The sequence below is a fragment of the Geotrypetes seraphini genome, chromosome 9, assembly GCF_902459505.1.
Source record: "Geotrypetes seraphini chromosome 9, aGeoSer1.1, whole genome shotgun sequence".
Lineage (NCBI taxonomy): Eukaryota > Metazoa > Chordata > Amphibia > Gymnophiona > Dermophiidae > Geotrypetes > Geotrypetes seraphini.
Window position 1 is genome coordinate 35,202,401 of NC_047092.1, and position 12,989 is coordinate 35,215,389.

General features: G+C 46.1%; 1 protein-coding gene across 1 annotated transcript in view; it reads right to left on the bottom strand.

The window, feature by feature from the left end:
- LOC117366894 (mucin-19-like) overlaps positions 1-12,989 on the bottom strand; it is a 441,720-nt gene that overhangs the window by 98,402 nt on the left and 330,329 nt on the right. The window lies entirely within an intron of this gene.

Below are 12,989 nucleotides of genomic sequence, written 5' to 3' on the forward strand. Positions count from 1 at the left end.
AGATCCGATGCTGCCTTTTCCTAGGTACACTCTTGTTGTGCGATATGTAGATTGTTACTAAAAATCATATTTTTCATATAGATGGGGGGGTGTCAAAAAATGATGGGCCCCGGGTATCACATATGCTAGGTAACATAGAAACATAGAAACATAGAAACATAGAAACATAGAAACATAGAAAGATGACGGCAGATAAGGGCCATAGCCCATCAAGTCTGCCCACACCATTTACCCACCCTCTTAAATCTACTGACCCCCTAAAGAATAATTGTAATTATAATGTCACTCTACTGACCCGCTCATTCAGTCCTAGTGACCCTATCCCTTGGCATGACCTCGTAGGGATCCCACATAGGTATCCCATTTGTTCTTGAAGTCTGAGATGCTGCGTGCCTCGACCACCTGCACTGGAAGCTCGTTCCAATGCTCAATCACTCTCTCCGTGAAGAAGTATTTCCTGGTGTCTCCACGGAACTTCCCTCCCCTGAGCTTGAGCGGATGTCCTCTTGTGGTCGAGGGTCCCCTGAGAAGAAAGATATCATCTTCCACCTCTATCCGTCCCGTGATGTACTTAAATGTCTCAATCATGTCTCCCCTCTCCCTACGCTCCTCGAGAGTGTAGAGCTGCAATTTGCTCAGTCTTTCTTCGTACGGGAGACCCTTTAGCCCCGAGACCATCCTGGTGGCCATCCGCTGAACCGATTCAACTCTGAGCACATCCTTACGGTAATGTGGCCTCCAGAATTGAACACAGTATTCCAGATGCGGTCTCACCATGGCTCTATACAGTGGCATCATGACTTCAGGTTTCCTGTTGACGAAGCTTCTCTTGATACAGCCTATCATTTGCCGTGCTTTAGATGAAGCCTTCTCCACTTGGGTGGATGCTTTCATGTCAGCACTGATGATTACTCCTAAGTCTCGTTCTGCCGTAGTCTTGGCTAAAGTTTCTCCATTCAGGGTGTAAGTTCTGCAAGGATTTCCGTTGCCGAGATGCATGACCTTACATTTCTTGGCATTGAAACCCAGCTGCCAGATCAAGGACCAACTTTCTAAAGTACGCAGGTCGTGCTCCATAGCATCCTGAAGATTATAGCCGTTTACTACATTGCATAGTTTGGCGTCATCAGCGAATAAGGTTACCTTGCCTTGGAGCCCTTGAGTCAGATCCCTAATGAATATGTTGAAGAGGAGTGGGCCCAGGACCGAACCCTGTGGCACTCCGCTGGTCACCTCTGACATTTTAGAAAGGGTACCGTTGACCACCACCCTCTGAAGTCTGCCACTAAGCCAATCTTTAACCCATGCAGTTAGAGTCTCTCCTAATCCCATAGATTTCATCTTGTTCAGCAGCCTGCGGTGTGGGACGCTGTCAAACGCTTTGCTGAAGTCCAGGTACACGACGTCCAGGGACTCTCCTGAGTCCAGTCTTCTTGTTACCCAGTCAAAGAAGCTTATTAGATTGGACTGGCATGACCTACCTTTGGTGAATCCATGTTGGCTGGGATCCCGGAGATTTCCCTCGTTCAGGATCGTATCTAATTTATACTTAATTAGTGTTTCCATGAGTTTGCACACTATAGAGGTGAGGCTTACCGGTCTATAGTTCGCAGCTTCAGCCTTGCAACCCTTTTTATGTAGAGGAACGACGTTGGCTGTTTTCCAGTCCAACGGAACTTTCCCCGTACTTAGTGAGGTACGCCACTGCTACTATGTTATATACTATGGGGCTCATTTTCAAAAAAGAAAAACATCCAAACAATTGCATAAAGTGACATTTGGACATTTTACGTGCTAAAATATCCAAATCTATTTTCAGAATCTATACTTTATATGTTTTTCTAGGCTGTTCATCCAAGGAAGCATGTTGAAGGCATGTTTTGGGCGGCCTTAGGACTTGGACATTTTGCAGTGATAAACATGTAACAGAATGTCTAGGGCAAGGGTGTCCAACCTTTTGGCTTCCTTGGGCCGCATTGGAAGAATAAAATTTGTCTGGGGCCGAACAAACACTAACGCTAGCTGATTAGCAAAAAAAAAAAAAAAGGTTGAGCAGGTCCCAAATTTGCCATCACTAATATAAAAGATGAAAGTATCTAATACTAAACCTTCATCAAAGGGACACTGTGGAGAGGAACCCCCAAAAGTAGTAATACTTATCCTGACTGAGCGATCCTCCACATGCGCCACTGACAGCGGGAGCAGCCACAAGCTTCTACATTCCTGCTCTGATAAGCAGGGATGCATACTCCTGGTTCTCTCATTCACTTCTATTACAGCTTGTGGTACGCAGCCTATGCCTGCTAGGTGTGTCCCTAGTGCAGAGCCCAGTTTAAAGGCCAACCCTTCCCCCAGTGTTACAGATAAACCTTTTTTTGATTCTCCTGATACAATTTCTCCCTTGCTCTCTAGAGGGAGTCAGAGAGCACGAGTGCAGAGCGCCCATCCCCCTCTCAGGCCCAGGGTTGCTGATAGGAAATACTTCCCACCTGAGGGTTGGGGGCGGGGCTGCAAACTAGTTGCCCAGAGAGGAAAGCTCCTGGGAAGTCAGTTAAAAGGAGGAGAGGCACAGGACAGGGAGGAGAGCTCAGGGCTGGGAGATACTGATGGCAGTTCTCCACTGGAATCTATGGAGCTGATGGAAGCCGGAGAAGAATCTGCTTTGAAGTAGAATGAAGAACCTCAAGCCATGGAAATTGACCCGGATCCATCTGCTGCTCCAGTGAGGGAGATTCTGCCAATGGAAGTTTGCTTCATGGAAGGCAAGCTGCTCATGGAATAAAAGTGAGTAGCTGTGACCTTATTGTATGAAGGACTTCCAAGATTATGTTATGCCTTGTAGGAGCTTTAGAAACCAAGAGTTCCAGAAGATTTAAGACTCATGTGAAGGTGTTTTTTTTTTTTTTTGTTTCTCTTTCATAAGAAAAGGACTGTATCCAGCCCAGGTAGTGGGGGTTAGCCTCACGTATTTTGTGGTGGGATAGTGGGCCTGTTTGGCAGTTTATCACCACGTGAAGCACACTACCTGCCCAGTATTCTAGCAGCTGGGTAAGTCACAGCAGTAGCTCTGACTAGTGCTGTGGTAGTCAATTCAAAGACTGTTTGTATTTTGAATATTTTGTTTTTCATTGCTGGGAAATGAGTAGGGGCTGAAGCCAATAGCCTGAATCTTAGAAAAAGACTTGAACTGGGACATTTCCACTTTTTGGACAGTTTGCTGTTTGTGTGTTTTTTTCTTTTTACTGTTTTGGGACTATTTTCTAATCGCAGAAATATCCTGACAAGGTTTATGTTTACTACCAGTGCAAGAATAAATCCTGAGTTTGATTTAAGTAACTACCCTTACCTGGTGTAGCAGTATTTTTCTTCCGCTTTTATTTTCCTTGTGCAGCTCACCGCAGCTCACAAGAGCACAACTCCCATGTCCCAGCCGCTCAGGGCCAATTGTCCTGAGCCGGTTGGTGACAAGCTATAGTGAGCATCTTCAGAGGCAAGCTTCATAAGAACGGGGATGCTAAAGCGGCTATCCGTGACACACATGGAGGATTTCTCAGTTGGGGTAAGTATTACTGCTTTTTTGGGGCTCCCACTTTGAGCTTAGGCTCCCTCAAATTGAACATCTCTCTTGCTGTAGCTGGTAGGGATCACCAAGCCTCACCAACTGATGACCACCTCCTCCCTCTCTAACTTCCCAGTTCTGCAGCTGGCAGCAATATTGTAGAACTGCTGCTGCTGCTGCCTTCCCTCCTCCCTGCCCCCCCTTGGCTTTCATGCATGCATGAAAGCAGTGGCAGGTTTGAGGATATTGCCATTAGCTGCAAAGCTTGGAGATTTCTGTTTTCCAGACTGGAGGAAGATGTCTTCAGTTGGCAGGGCTTGGGAATCCCCACTAGCTCAAGTATTTATAAATTGCACTTAGGAGAGGAGAAACTTTAGTGCTCATCCACTAATTTTGGGCTCCAGTCCTTCCCCCAAATCAGTTGTATATGACTAGGCCACTGAATACAAAAAATAATTGTGATGCACATTTCCCAAAGCTAACATATTCCAGTTAATAAATTCAAAATAAAACAATTTTTTTCTACCTTGTTATCTGGACATTTTGATTTTCCATCATCTTGGTCCCAGATTCTCTTTATGCTTTATGCTAATTCTCTTTCCAGTGTCTGCTGTCCATTTTTTCTCCTCTCTTGTTCCATTCCCTCCTTATGCATGTCTCCAACGTATTGATTTTTCCCTTTCAGCTTTCTAAACTTTTTATTTTCTTTTTTGCCTCTATCCACTCAAATCTTGCCTCTCTCATCCTTCTTCTTTTTAAATTTTCAGCTAATTCTCAGTTCTTCATCTTTTCTCAGTCCCAAGCTCTCTCATTTCCCATCTCAATTCTTTCCCAGTCTCCTATTTCCTTCTATCTACTCCCTATTACCACATTTCTACCACTATTCTCTCACTCATCTTGTCATCTCTCTTTTGACTTCATCCACATGGCTCACCGCTTTCTGAATACCGCTCCCTCTCTCCACTGGGCAGGCTTAATCTCCCTGTCCCTTCCTCTCCATCCCCTAGCATCTTCTTATCCCAGCTCTCTTCCCTCCTGTCCTCCCATGGTATTATCTCTCCTCCTCTCCCCCCATGATCCAACATTTTGCTCCCTCTCTTTTCTGTTTTTCTTCTTCCCTCCCCCCTTGATGCTGAACAATGAAATGCCTGACTCCCTCCCCCGAGTCCACCATTTTTTCCTTTCTCTTCCCAACAGTTCTCCCTTCGAGTATCTCTTTCCCTCTTCTCCCTTAAGACCATTGCACACCATCTCTCTCTCTCTTTCTCTCTCTCTGTCCTCTGTTTCTGGACCCATAAGCTCTCCACCATGCCCAATCTGGCACTTCTTTTAATACCCTCCCCCTTTGTACTTAAGAAAACCAGTTAGTCCAGAAGGCTTCCTTGGCCCAGAATGTTCTCCTCCTTCTCTCCATGCCCAGCATGTTCTCTCCCTTGCCTCTGCGCAGGTCCAATGTTTCCCTCATCTTCTGTCATGCTGAAAAATCTGCTGGTCTTGGCAGTGATTAAACAACATCGCCCACGGTTCCCTTTCCTGCTTTCCGTCTGCCGCGGTATACTGTCAAAAGTCCGATCCCAGTGCCGGCCTTGTGCCAGTGAAGAACCTTAAAAGGCACCCTGTGAAACTAGTCAAGGCTGATCACTGTGTGCCTGCAAGACAGGAATTGAAGCAGGAAGTGCAGGCTGTGTTTGAACAGGACTTAGACCATAGCCTGGTGAAAACAGACAGGCCACTTTAAATCCTCCATTTTGTAAAGGGCTGGCTAAACAGGGCAGAAGGCAGCCTCAGCTGAAGAAAGCCCGGCCCCTGAGTAGGACTGGGCGGGGCACAGCAGCCTTGAAACAATTGGAAATCTGGGTGTCCGGAGAGGGAAGGAGGCCAGGGAAGTTCCCAGGTGGAAGGAACCTCCACCAGCCCAAGAATCCACGGATGCCTCTGACCCAGAGGCAGAGCAGCAAACACAGGAGACCCAGGTATTGGAGGACATGGATTGTAGTTCTCTTCCAGAGCTTGCTTGGCCAGAAGCCATGGAAGTGAGCTGAGCTGGCTGGGTGTTTGCCTTTCTTAGTTTTTTTTTTCTGAATTTTTGATGTGCTGATAGGCTTGCTGTGGGAGCTATGCTTAAGGACATAAGAACATAAGAATTGCCACTGCTGAGTCAGACCAGTGGTCCATCATGCCCAGCAGTCCGCTCACGCAGCAGCCCTCTGGTCTAAGACCAGCACCCTAACTGAGACTAGCCCTACCAGCCCACGTTCTTGTTCAACAGAAACTTGTCTAACTTTGTCTTGAATCCTTGGAGGGTGTTTTCCCCTATAACAGCCTCTGGAAGGGCGTTCCAGCTTTCTACCACTCTCTGGGTGAAGAAGAACTTCCTTACGTTTGTATAGAATCTATCCCCTTTCAACTTTCAAAGAGTGCCCTCTTGTTCTCCCTACCTTGGAGAGGGTGAACAACCTGTCCTTATCTACTAAGTCTATCCCCTTCAGTACTTTGAATGTTTCGATCATTTCCCCTATCAATCTCCTCTGTTCAAGAGAGAAAAGGCACAGTTTCTCTAATCTTTCACTGTACGGCAGCTCCTCCAGCCCCTTAACCATCTTAGTCGCTGTTCTCTGGACCCTTTCTAGTAGTACCGTGTCCTTCTTCAGGTACGGCGACCAGTGCTGGACGCAGTACTCCAAGTGAGGGCATACCATGACCTGGTACAGCGGCATGATAACCTTCTCTGATCTGTTCATGATCCCCTTCTTTATCATTCCTAGCATAATGTTTGCCCTTTTTGCTGCCGCCGCACATTGTGTGGACGGCTTCATCGACTTGTCGATCAGAACTCCCAAGTCCCTTTCCTGGGAGGTCTCTCCAAGTACCGCGCCGGACATCCTATATTCGTGCATGAGATTTTTGTTACCGACATGCATCACTTTACACTTATCCACGTTGAACCTCATCTGCCATGTCGATGCCCATTCCTCGAGCTTGATTATGTCACGTTGCAGATCTTCGCAATCCCCCTGCGTCTTTACTACTCTGAATAACTTCGTATCATCCGCAAATTTAATCACCTCGCTCATCGTACCTATGTCCAGATCATTTATAAAGATGTTAAAGAGCACGGGTCCAAGCACCGAGCCCTGTGGCACCCTGCTGGTGACGCTCTTCCAGTCCGAGTATTGTCCATTTACCCCCACTCTCTGTTTCCTATGCTCCAGCCAGTTTTTAATCCACGTGAGTATTTCACCCTCAATTCCATGGCTTGCAATTTTCCGAAGTAGTCGTTCATGTGGAACCTTGTCGAACGCCTTCTGAAAATCCAGATATACAATGTCGACTGGATCGCCCTTGTCTATCTGTCTGTTTACTCCCTCAAAGTAGTGCAGCAAGTTCGTCAAACACGATCTGCCTTTGCTAAAACTGTGCTGACTGGTCCTCATCAGCCTGTTTCCGTCAAGGTGATCAATGATGCTGTCCTTTATCAGTGACTCTACCATCTTTCCGGTACAGAGGTCATACTCACCGGTCTGTAGTTCCCCGGATCTCCCCTCGAACCTTTCTTGAAGATAGGTGTAAACATTCGCTACCTTCCAGTCTTCCGGAATCTTTCCCAATTTGATTGACTGATTGGCTATTAGTTGAAGCAGTTCAGATATGGTCCCTTTCAGTTCCTTGATGACCCTTGGATAGATGCCATACGGTCCCGGGGATTTATCGCTCTTAAGCCTATCAATCTGCCTACATACCTCCTCTAGACTGACCGTCAATCCAGTAAGCTTCCGTCTTCGTTTCCAGCATAAAGCTTGATGGGTTCTGGTATGCTGTGTACATCTTCTTCAGTAAATACAGATGCAAAAAATGTGTTCAGTTTGTCAGCGATTGCTTTGTCCTCCTTTAGTGCTCCCTTTATTCCATGGTCATCCAACGGTCCCACCACTTCCTTTGCAGGTCATTTCCCCTTAATATATCGAAAGAACGGCTTGAAGTTCTTCGCCTCCTTGGCTATTTTTTCCTCGTAGTCTCTTTTGGCCCCTTGTACTGCCTTATGGCACCTGCGTTGATGTTGTTTGTGCTTGTTCCAGTTTTCATCCGTTTTTGACCTTTTCCATTCCTTAAATGAAGTTTTCTTGTTTCTGATCGCTTCCTTCACCTTTACAGTGAGCCACACCGGTTCTTTGTTCTTTTTCCTCTTGGATCCCTTGTTGATACGCGGTATATATATATTTTGCGCCTCGGTGACTGTGTCCTTAAAAAGGGACCAAGCTTGCTCTAGCGTTTTTACAGTGCTTATCCTCTTCTTAATCTTCTTCCCTACCATGAGTCTCATCCCTTCGTAATTCCCTTTTCGGAAGTTCAGTGCCGTGGCTGTCATTTTGGACCGATGTTTCTTCCCTGCATCCAGATCAAAGCGAATCATATTGTGATCACTGCTGCCCAGCGTCCCTTCTACTTCTACATCTTGTGCTGGTCCTCGCAGGCCATTTAGAATTAAGTCCAGAATTGCATTTCCTCTAGTATTTTCCTTGACAAGTTGTTCCAGGAAGCAATTGCCTACAGCATCCAAGAACTTGGTCTCTCTAATGCAGCCAGAGATGCCTAGGTTCCAGTCTATTCCCGGATAGTTGAAGTCACCCATGATAACTGTGTTGCCTCCCTTGCAGTTGCGTTTAATCTCGTCTGTCATTTCTCCATCAATTTCTTTGGACTGCCCTGGGGGTCGGTAGTAGATGCCGATCTTCATTTCCAGGCCTTTTGTTCCTGGAATTTTGACCCATAGAGACTCTAACTTATCCGTCAGTTGTGGCGTGTTCTCTCCAGCAGATTAAATTTCCTCTTTGACGTATATGGCAACGCCCCCACCTTTTTGAGCCACTCTGTCTCTGCGGTATAGTTTGTATCCCGGTAGCACAGTGTCCCAGACGTTTTCCTCAGTCCACAATGTTTCCGTGATTCCTATGATGTCAACGTTATCTTTTTGTGCTATGGCTTCTAATTCATCCATCTTATTTGTAAGGCTCCTTGCGTTTGTGTACATACACTTGAGTTTGCAGCTTTTTCCTTTCTTGCATTTCCTTCCCTCTTGTGTCCTTTTCGATCTCTTTTGCCTGTAATCCAGTGAGTCTTTCCCTCTATCTTCTTGCATGGTATCCTCTGGGTATACCGGTTCCCGAACCATCGACTCTCTCTCTCTGTCGACTGTCGGCTTTCCCCTTCTTCCTAGTTTAAAAACTTGTTCACTTCTCTCTTGATGTTGCTTGCAAGTAGCCTCATTCCGTCTCTGCTGAGGTGGAGTCCATCCTTTCTGTAGAGCTTCTCTTACCCCAGAACATTGTCCAATTGCGCACAAAGTGGAATCCTTCTTCCTCACACCAGCGCCACATCCACGCGTTGACTGCTTGCAGCTCCATCTGCCTCTTCTCATCTGGGTACCGGCAGGATCTCCGAGAATGCTATCCTCTGCGTTCTGGTCTTCAGCTTCCTTCCTAGCATCCGGAACTGGCCCTTCTGTACTTCTCTGTTGTAGTTTCTATTGCTCACGTTGTTCGTCCCCACATAGATCACCACCGCCGTATCTTCTTCTTCCACACTGTTGAGGATCCTGTCGATGCGGCTCACTATGTCTTCTACCTTGGCTCCCAGTAGGCAGGTCACCAGCCGATCAAGTCTTCCTCCCGCTATGTGGCTGTCAACTTGTCTGATGATGGAGTTGCCCACGACAATTGCTATCCTCTCTATCTTCTCATGATTCTCCAGCCTCAGGTCCGTGTCCCTGGTATATGTCCATCTCTCCTGCCGCAGGTCCGTATCCTTCGTTCTTGCTACTGTATCACCCATTTCTTCCTGGTGGTTGTCTGTCGGGTGGTCCACACTCTCTGTAGGTGTCTTTTGGCAGTTCCACTGTTGCTGGTGATTTTCCACGGTCTCCCTGTATGCCTCCTCTATGAACTTCTCCAGCTCTTGGACTTCTTCCTCGATGGTGTCTTCTGTCTTGTTCTCTGCTTCCTCTGTCTGGATGTTCTCTGCATCTCTGTCTCCCTCCTCCCCTGCTTGAAGTGCCTCCAGTTCCAATATTCTGCCCTCCAGGAGTCTGACTTGTCTCTTCAGGTTCTCCAGTTCTCCGCATCGGGCGCATATGTAAGACAATTAAGCCACATGGACAAGGCATTGTTGGAATGCTGTGAAAACCCTGAAGGTTAGGTGTTGGTTTGCCTGACATCCAGGTAGTGTGTTTGGGGTTATTAATTTGTTTGTGCTTTGCTGTGCCAAGGAGTTGAACTAATAAAGCTCAAGACCTTCCGTTCCTTAATGCTTGAAGGGAAGAGAGAAGCACTGCAACCTGGTACAGTTCAGAGTTTGTTGGAGCTAAAGACTGCTTGAGACTCATTTATACTTTGGGCTGTTCTCACTACTTGTCAGTAGAACTTATCTGGGACATTAGTAAAACACTGGAGCATGAACCAGACCAGGCTGGTAAGAGTCGTATTATCTTGGAGCACATTATAGTTACTTTTGGATTTTTATGTTTTCTCGCATTCTTATTTTGCTCTTGCTGGATTTTCAATAAATGTGATTTCTTTCTTTTGGGATATTGATGTGAACTGTGCCTTTCTGACTTTTGATACAGTGTAAGGCACTCCCAACAGGGCTTCCTCCTTTTTGGGGAAGCACGCCAGGGCGATTTTGTAGGCATGTGCCGGTCACCACTAGGCCCAAGAGCCGGCCACGCTACAATACCCATGTGGAAACAGAAAATTGCATCATTGGAAACAGACAGATTTTTCAGCATAACAGAAGGTGAGGATGACATTGGACCAGCACAGAGAGAAGGGGGAAGACATGTTGAGCCATGGATACTACCCAGAGCCTTGGGAACAGGCCGTGAGAAGGGGTAGTTCCCAGACCATGACTCCAAGGCCAGGAGCACCAGCCGGACAACATGAAACACTGTTGGGCTGCAGGTGGCCTGTGGGCCATGGGTTGGACACCGCTGGTCTAGGGCATCATGTAGACATTTGGAGCTAGACATGTTTTAAAAATGAATAAGGATGAAAAATATGCCCAAACTAACCAGGTGACCACTGGAGTGATTAAGGCATGACCCCTCCATACTCCTCCCGTGGTGATTGACCCACTCCCACCACACAAAGTTGTGAATGAAACAGTACATGCCAGCCTGTATTACAGCTTCAGATGGTCACACAGATACAATTCAGCAGAGCAGAGGGGCAGTCTAGAAGGTACTGCAGTGAACGTCCCATTAAAACATCCCAGGTCCACATGTTACTGTAACCTGTTTTTGTTGTATGGTGAGCCCTCCAAACCCCACAATATAAGCAGGTTATGATGATTTGTGTAACAGGAACTTTTTATTGTGAAGTTCACTGCAGTATCCCCTAGAGTGCCCCTCTGCACTGCTGAGCTGTGTTTGTGTGATCAGTCTGCTTGCTAAGGATGCTGTCTGCTTGTTCGTCCTAATAGCTTGTTTGTGTGCATTTTTCTTTTGAATGTTTGGTTTTTGAAAATGGTCCTATAAGATAGTGGTCCCCAACCCTGACCTGGAGAACCACCATCCAGTCAGTTTTTCAGGATAGCCCTAATGAATATGCATGGGGCAGATTTACATGCTTGATACCTCAATTATATGCAAATCTCTCTCATGCAAATTCATTAGGGCAATCCCAAAAACCTGACTGGCTGGTGGTCCTTCAGGACAGGGTTGGGGACCATTGCTCTAAGATAAATTGCTTTGGGTCGGGCCTAGATTGGAAAAACTCCCTGCCACTGTCACATTGAAAATAGGTATTTCCAGAATCCTGAGTATTATCCTGGACTCATCACTCATATTTCTTTAACAGATAAACTCTTTGGCAAAAAAGTGCTTTTTTAGTCTGCGTATGTTATGAAAAGTTAGATCATTATTCCATCAAGAACATTATTCAGGGTTGGTATAGCCTGATTGTGCTTGCCCAGCTAGACTATTGTAATTCTGTTTATATGGGCATCAAGCAGGGTAGTCTAAAATGACTACAGTTAATATAAAACATAGCAGCTAAACTCATTTTTGGGTAAAGAAAGTACGGTCATGTTTCTCCTCCGTTGAGAAAGCTTCACTGGCTCCCAGTTCATTTTAGGATCTAGTTTAAATGTGCATGTGTTATCTTTAAGCTTCTCTATGGAATTTTTGAACCTTTGGTCTCCTTATATTGGAATTCTTCTAGATCTTGCCATTCGAGGATTACACAGAAATATAAACTATTGTTTCCCTCCTTTAGGGGAATCAAATCTGTTGGGAAGCTTAGCCAATCCTTTGCTTTCAAACTGGTAGAAACTTGGAACACCTGGAATGCACTTCCAAAAGGTGTGATAGGACAGAGTACGGTATTGGGGTTCAAGAAGGGATTAGATAATTTCCCGAAGGAAAAGGGGATAGAAGGGTATAGATAGAGGATTACTATACAGGTCCTGGTCCTGAGCATGATGGACCTCTGGTCTGACCCAGCAAAGGCACTGCTTATGTTCTTATGGAACAGACTTCCTGACTCTGTTAGACTGATAGGTCAGCTACAACAATTTCACAAAGTCCTATAAACATTGCTGTTTACCTAAATGGCTTACCTACTGAACTAATGAATTGATAGCACTGTAATTGATAGCACTTTTTTATGTTCTCATTTTTATGTATCCTGGTCTTTAATTATTTGTGAACCGAGTCAAGCTCCGTTAGAGGATGATCCGGTATATAAACCGAAGACTAGATTAGATAAGTGCACTGAGCACAAACACATCTAGAAAATGGTCATTTTCTAGACAAAAAGTTAGATATTTTTCTGACTTGAAAATGGTCATTTTCTCTATAGGATTCTTGCACTTAAATAACCTATCAAAAATGCCCCTCTATTTTAGTTCCATGGAGTAATAATGTAAAACTAAAACTGGGTGTGCCTCTCATGCAAATATGGTGCCAGGAGATTGTATTCAGTGGCATAGTAAAGGGGGGGTAGGGGATGGTCTGCCCTGGGGGACCGTCTTAGAGGGGGCACCGGTACACATCATGCATGCCCCTTCCTTTCCCCTCCCAACCCTACCTCTTTAAAGGCTCCGGCGCAAGCAGCAACCCCAAACAGCTGATCGTACCAGTGTCGACTCTTCCTCTGACATCACTTCCTGGACCAGTGCCTAGGAAGTGATGCCAGAGGAAGAGCTGACTCTGGCGGGAGCAGCAGGTTGGGGTTGCTGCTTGTGCCGGGAAAGTTAAAAGGGTATGGGGGAAGGGAAGGGGCGTGTGTGCACGGCAGGAAGGGGCGGGGAAGGAGCATATGAGGGAACGGAGAAGAGGGCAGGGGAGCGGTGCCACCGTGCCACGTGCCTCTCACCCTCGCTACGCCATGAATTGTATTGCCTGTAGCATCTGTGCAAATCTGGGATCTCATTTCAA